We start from the raw sequence: 7,575 nt of genomic DNA on the forward strand, positions 1-7,575 counted from the left end.
ATTTGGGTTAGTGCTGTAGGTTTAACTCCTGTCGGGTTAGCGCTATGTGTTAGGATTTTTTCCAGTTTGTACTCTCAGTTGAGATTTATGGGGAGAAAAAGTTAGAGCAGTTGCAATATCTGAAGTCCTGAAGTTAGTGTGAGTCAACTTTCACTCACGTGTAAACATTTTACATTCAATTTGTAATAAAAAGTTAAAAGTTTACTTCTGGCGTTGTTTGGACATGAGTTAAACCAGTAAATAGTGTTCCTATCTGGCCCTATATGGGCAGCAAAAAAACTACATTTTTTATTTTTTTGTTGTCCTCCCCGGAAAATGGTACTGATGATTCCCATGTCTGTGGCATATATACATGAACTCATGTCATTTATTTGTTCAGGAATTAAAAATCATGGAGGTAGGAGCCAGGGGTAATAGCTGCTTTTTCAGATTAGATTTCTTACATGATTAATTGTCACGAAAAGGAAACTGGAAATAATTAGCGGTAATATCCTCTTGTAAACTGAAGTTCTCTGTAAAACAGACTCATCTGTATCAAGTGCCTATTTCATTTACATGTCTATCTTATTTTTTATCAAATGTATATCCTGTGTCCTTTAAGTGTCTGTTCCATCTTGATCAGCTTTATCAAGTATCCCCAAAATGCTTTGCAAATTTTTCCTACATAGTAAAGAGGACATTAGGAAAGTGCAACTACAAAATATTATTAACACCTTACAGTATCTATTATTGTCGATAAATTAAATAAATAAATTATTTTGACTTAATAACTTCATAAGTTATAAAAAGAAACTCTGATTACTACAGCACCTAAAAACAATCAGTCAACTTTAATTATAATAATTTACATATATTCATAATTTAAAAGCACAATTAAAAACATACCTACTTTTAACACATTGACCTTTAAAAGTCATTAGACCCCAAACATTTTGCAATGCATGTTCATTGCCTGCTTTTCCTGTAATTTGAATCTGAAAATGTGTTGTTTTACACTTCCCAGAGAGACTGAAGTGCATTCTGTAGAATCCAGAACTCTCTCCTACCTATCAGATAGATTATGAGTTTTGCATTATGAGCTGTGCGGTGCTAACGAGCAGTTTTCACTCACCGCTCACTTACATACAGCGCTGGTATTACGGGTTTTTACAAACCCGGCGTTAAAAGACAAAAAGTGAGTGTAGAGCAAAATTTAGCTCCAAATCTCACTTCAATACAAGCGCTGCTTAAGTCAGTGGTGAGCTGGTGTAACGTGCTCGTGCACGATTTCTCCATAGGAATCAACGGGGAGAGCCGGCTGCAAAAAAAGTCTAACACCTGCAAAAAAGCAGCGTAAAACTCAGTAACGCAGCCCCATTGATTCCTATGGGGAAATAAAATTTATGTTTACACCTAACACCCTAATATGAACCCCGAGTCTAAACACCCCTAATATTACACTTATTGACCCCTAATCTGCTGCCCCCGACATCACCGACACCTACATTATATTTATTAACTCCTAATCTGCCGCTCCGGACACCGCCGCCACCTACATTATAGTTATGAACCCCTAATCTGCTGCCCCCAACATTGCCAACACCTACATTATATTTATTAACCCCTAATCTGCCTTCCCCAATGTCGCCGCAACCTACCTACACTTATTAACCCCTAATCTGCTGCCCCCAACGTCGCCGCCACTATAATAAACATATTAACCCCTAAACCGCCACACTCCTGCCTCGTAAACATTAGTTAAATATTATTAACCCCTAATATGCCGTCCCTAACATCGCTGCCACCTACCTACATTTATTAACCCCTAATCTGCCACCCCCAACGTCAGTGCCACTATATTAAAATTATTAACCCTTAAATCTAAGTCTAACCCTAACACCCCCTAACAAATATAATTTAAATAAATCTAAATACAAATTCCTATCATTAACTAAATTATTCCTATTTAAAACTAAATACTTACCTGTAAAATAAACCCTAAGCTAGCTACAATATAACTAATAGTTACTAAATAGTTATTAACTATTTAATAACTACCTAGCTAAAATAAATACAAAAGTACCTGTAAAATAAAACCTAACCTAAGTTACACTAGCACCTAACACTACACTATAATTTAAATAAATTAACCAAATTAACAACAATTAAATCAATTAAATTAAATTAGTTAAAGTACAAAAAAAACCCCACTAAATTACAGAAAATAATAAACAAATTACAAAATATTTAAACTAGTTACACCTAATCTAATAGCCCTATCAAAATAAAAAAGCCCCCCCAAAATAAAAAAAAACCCTAGCCTAAACTAAACTACCAATAGCCCTTAAAAGGGCCTTTTGTGGGGCATTGCCCCAAAGTAATCAGCTCTTTTACCTGTAAAAAAATACAAACAACCCCACCAACAGTAAAACCCACCACCCACACAACCAACCCCCCAAATAAAATACTATCTAAAAAACCTAAGCTCCCCATTGCCCTGAAAAGGGCATTTGGATGGGCATTGCCCTTAAAAGCGCAGTTAGCTCTTTTGCAGGCCCAAAGTCCCTAACCTAAAAATAAAACCCACCCAATACACCCTTAAAAAAAACTAACACTAACCCCCTGAAGATCGTCTTACCGGGAGAAGTCTTCATCAAAGCCGGGCAAAGTGGTCCTCCAGACGGGCAGAAGTCTTCATCCAAGCTGGGCAGAAGTGGTCCTCCAGACAGGCAGAAGTCTTCATCCAGATGGTATCTTCTATCTTCATCCATCCGGCGCGGATCGGGTCCATCTTCAAGACATCCGACACGGAGCATCCTCTTCATCCGACTACTAAAGATGAATGAAGGTACCTTTAAGTGACGTCATCCAAGAAATGTGTCCCTTAGATTCCGATTGGCTGATAGAATTCTATCAGCCAATCGGAATTAAGGTAGAAAAAATCCTATTGGCTGATGCAATCAGCCAATAGGATTGAAGTTCAATCCTATTGGCTGATCCAATCAGCCAATAGGATTGAGCTCGCATTCTATTGGCTGATTGGAACAGCCAATAGAATATGAGCTCAATCCTATTAATTTAGGATTGAGCAGGACAGATGCTAAGGCACTGTGGCTGTGCTCTGTAGCAACCCAAGGGATGCAGGTTCGATCCCCGGCGAGGTCCACTCAGCCTTTCATCCCTCTGAGGTCGAAAAAATGAGCAGCGCCTTGAGACCCTTAAGGGTGATTAGCCGTGCTTTACAAGTACCCAATACATACATACATACATTATGTTAAATAAAGCCAGAAATAATTTATTTATAAAGAAATTTTAAAACTGCACTAGTGAAAGATCAGTGTTATTAATATAGGTGGGTTTTTTATTGTTGAATTTAAAATTTTCCATGTATGATAATAAAGTTAATATTTTATGTGCTGAAGTTATAAAAGTCTATTCTGTTACCTTGGTCGTTGATCTACACCTGCGGCCTCGCTTTGCCAGTCCCTTCACTGGCTCCCTATACATTTTAGAATGCAATTAAAGACATCGGGGCATATTTATCAAGCTCTGTATGGAGTTTGAAGTCCTGCGTTTCTGGCGAGCCTTCAGGCTCGGCAGAAACACAAGTTATGAGTTCTAAAGACTGCTGCTCCATAAGCTGTCCGCCTGTTCTGAAGCGGCGGACAGACATCACCGGAAATCAACCCAATCCAATACGATCGGGTTGATTGACACCCCCTGCTGGCGGCCGATTGGCCGCGAATCTGCAGGGGGCGGCATTGCACCAGCAGTTCACAAGAACTGCTGGTGCAATGATAAATGCCGACAGCATATGCTGTCGGCATTTATTGATGTGCGGCGGACATGATCCATAATATCGGATCATGTCCGCTCGCACATTAATAAATCGGTACATTAACCGTAACCTATAAAGCACTTAACAGACTCACTCCCAACTACATCACCTCACTCATCTCCAAATACTTGTACAAAAAAGGAAGAGAGGAGCACAAATGGTGATGCGGTTACAAAGTTATTTATTGATAACTGTTGCGCAATTGCACAAAAAAGTGAAAACAACAAACAGTGTGGAGGGGATAATAGCCCCGGGGTAAAATACAGAGTGTTCTTATCTTAAGCTGTCTGAAAAACAGGCTGACACGTTTCGGCTTATCGCCTTACTCCTAGCCATGACTAAAACTGGAAAGTGTTCAAGTTAAAAATGACAGCTCAGTCTCCCATTGGACACTGGGTTCACACCGTGAACGTTTGTTTGCCGTCTTATACGAGCGCTCACATATCTGGGAAAGAATACAGCCTTTACCTACAAGACTGACCTGTTGTAGCTATAATTAGGTGACATTTGACCCACTTGGGACTGAACATACAGTACACAGAGTGGTGTATGTCGATTGGTTGTATCATCACAAGTTTGCTGAGTGGTTTGGTCATATCATCGATTGCTGTGTATATTTACAACTGATGACAAGAGTCTGTTTTTTACGGATGTGCTTTTATCATACCTGTCATATTTGTTTGAGGTTTTAAAGTGTGAGTGGTTTTTCATTTGTACAATATTAAAGGTTTTTTATGTGATACTACAATTAGATCCGATTTTGCGTTCTTTCTTTTGTTTGTTTTTGTTTTCTATTTTTACCACTCTCCTTCCACCGGTAGTTTACGACAGAGCAGCATAACGGAACAAAATTTATCATATCACTCAACATATTGCACTATATCCTGTTATTGACTCATGGTTTATTAATACCTCTAGTCGACATATCATGGGTCATATATGATTGACATATGATGAATATTTTGTGTGTATAACTTTGGAAACATTTTATATGCTGTAATTGGTACATTGTATAGCACTTTGTTACACTGATACTTTTTTAATAATATCCTCCAGCAGTTGGCACTTTTTAAGTGGAACATTTTTTTTAACATCATCAGTGTTGTTTTTGTTGCTTATCCACATTAAAAGGAAAAACAGCTATTCTACACTTTCCAGCATGAGATGTCACTTAACATATGACATAAAAGCTATGTCAATAAAAAAAATAAATCTAAAATACCAGTGTCAGTTGTGCAATTCCACCTATTGCTCATTGACTTATAGGCACTTTCTACTAATACTTTGCAAGCATTAGCTGGAAATACCGATCTACGAGCATTAGCAGGAAGTGCCTATAAACATTAGCAGGAAGTACATAACTGATATAGCTGTATTAATTTCAATTTAAATAGCTTTTACTTCAAACATTTTCACACAAAAATACATAAAATAAAGTTATTCAGCATGTTTAGGTTATGCTTTTTTTCATATAGATGATACAGCATTCTTTAAAGAAATAGCAGCATCTTCCGTTTCAATATTAAAATATTAAAATTGATCAAAAGATTGATAGCAACATCGTTCTATATATATATATATATATATATATACTGTATATATTGTTGTAAAGATTAGTCAGAAACAACAGAACTCAAGTATTAACATCATGACACTCAATGACATTTGAAGTGGTATTATGAAAATACCTGCAGTCACTAAATAAGACTTTCTGAATACATTGGAAATTATTTAATGAGACGACAATATAGAAACCAGTAGAGCTTAAAAATATTAGCACTTTTCTGTGTTAACATCGCTCAAGTGCAATCAAAAGCACTTCTATTTTTACAAATACAAAGTTATTTTTTATCATTCAAGAGATACATAGTGTGGGTGCACTAAAGCCCTCACATAATAGACTTCTAAGGTGTGCACAGTAACAGTTATGTTGGATAATGGTAGAGAGCTAAGCCTATGGTACATTAAGCTGAGGGTGCACTAAGCCTATGGTGCGCTAAGCTGAGGGTACACTAAGCCTATGGTGCGCTAAGCTGAGGGTGCACTAAGCCTATGGTGCGTTAAGCTGAGGGTGCACTAAGCCTATGGTGCGTTAAGCTGAGGGTGCACTAAGCCTATGGTGTGCTAAGCTGAGGATGCACTAAGCCTATGGTGCGCTAAGCTGAGGATGCACTAAGCCTATGGTGCGCTAAGCTGAGGGTGCACTAAGCCTATGGTGCGCTAAGCTGATGGTGCGCTAGGCTGATGGTGCACTAAGCCTATGGTGCGCTAAGCTGAGGGTGCATTAAGCTGAGGGTGCACTAAGCCTATGGTGCGCTAAGCTGAGGATGCACTAAGCCTATGGTGCGCTAAGCTGAGGATGCACTAAGCCTATGGTGCGCTAAGCTGAGGATGCACTAAGGCTATGGTGCGCTAAGCTGAGGGTGCACTAAGCCTATGGTGCGCTAAGCTGAGGATGCACTAAGCCTATGGTGCGCTAAGATGAGGGTGCACTAAGCCTATGGTGCGCTAAGCTGAGGATGCACTAAGCCTATGGTGCGCTGAGCTGAGGGTGCACTAAGCCTATGGTGCGCTAAGCTGAGGATGCACTAAGCCTATGGTGCGCTAAGCTGAGGATGCACTAAGCCTATGGTGTGCTGAGCTGAGGGTGCACTAAGCCTATGGTGCGCTAAGATGAGGATGCACTAAGCCTATGGTGCGCTAAGCTGAGGATGCACTAAGCCTATGGTGCACTAAGATGAGGATGCACTAAGCCTATGGTGCGCTAAGCTGAGGATGCACTAAGCCTATGGTACACTAAGCTGTGTTTTATGGTATTCGAGTGGATAGGGTTCCATAGTTTATACATATATACAGTAAATATATAAATACATAAATACACATGTATACACACACACATATATATATATATATATACACATAAATAGACAAATTTAGACAAGCATCTTAATCTTAATCCTTTGAAACGCGACAGGGTATTTTATTACTTGAATGAACTGATTTGATTTGATTTTATTTTAAACTACGCCATCATTTGGTACTCGTTACCGGACTGTCTGTATTGCATTACCTTCTGCTTTATGCGGAATTTGGAACTTTTGCCATACTGTTGTCTGCATTGTAACTGAATGGAGTTATCCACATTTATGCTATAAACATACCTCACACTGTTTGAGGTTACTTTATGTGAGTTTAATGATTGCTTGTTTTATTTGTAATTATATATTAAAAATGGTATTACACTATATATGATTCTTCTCTTTCATGGGCTCATTTCGTTGTGAGGAGGAGGTAAAATTAAAGCTACATACTCCAAGAGGTGGATAGCATATTTGAATATCCTGGGAGGAAACAACTGGATGTGAATTATTTCATTACTACATACTCCGAAAGGTGGATGAGATCATAGACATCCCTCACCATACCGGATTTACCTGTACCAATACCTGATTACCCATTTCAGTGCGGCAACTTACCCCATTAGATTGAGGTAAATTCTGGTCAGGGGATTAACATTACAAAAATATATTTGAGTGGACTTTAACCATTTTGCACTAATTTGCACTTGATGATTCATTGATTTTATAATAACATTTATCACTGGACTTTTATATCTACTTATTTATTATTTTATGTTTTATGTTTTAGATAAGGATTTTTTGAGCGCTGTTTTCCCTTTGTACCCATTTTTTTTTTAAAATGTAATAACATTTATTAAAAAAAAAGAAAAATTTATGCTTACCTGATAAATGTATTTA

The sequence above is a fragment of the Bombina bombina genome, chromosome 3 (genome assembly GCF_027579735.1).
Source record: "Bombina bombina isolate aBomBom1 chromosome 3, aBomBom1.pri, whole genome shotgun sequence".
Classification (NCBI taxonomy): domain Eukaryota; kingdom Metazoa; phylum Chordata; class Amphibia; order Anura; family Bombinatoridae; genus Bombina; species Bombina bombina.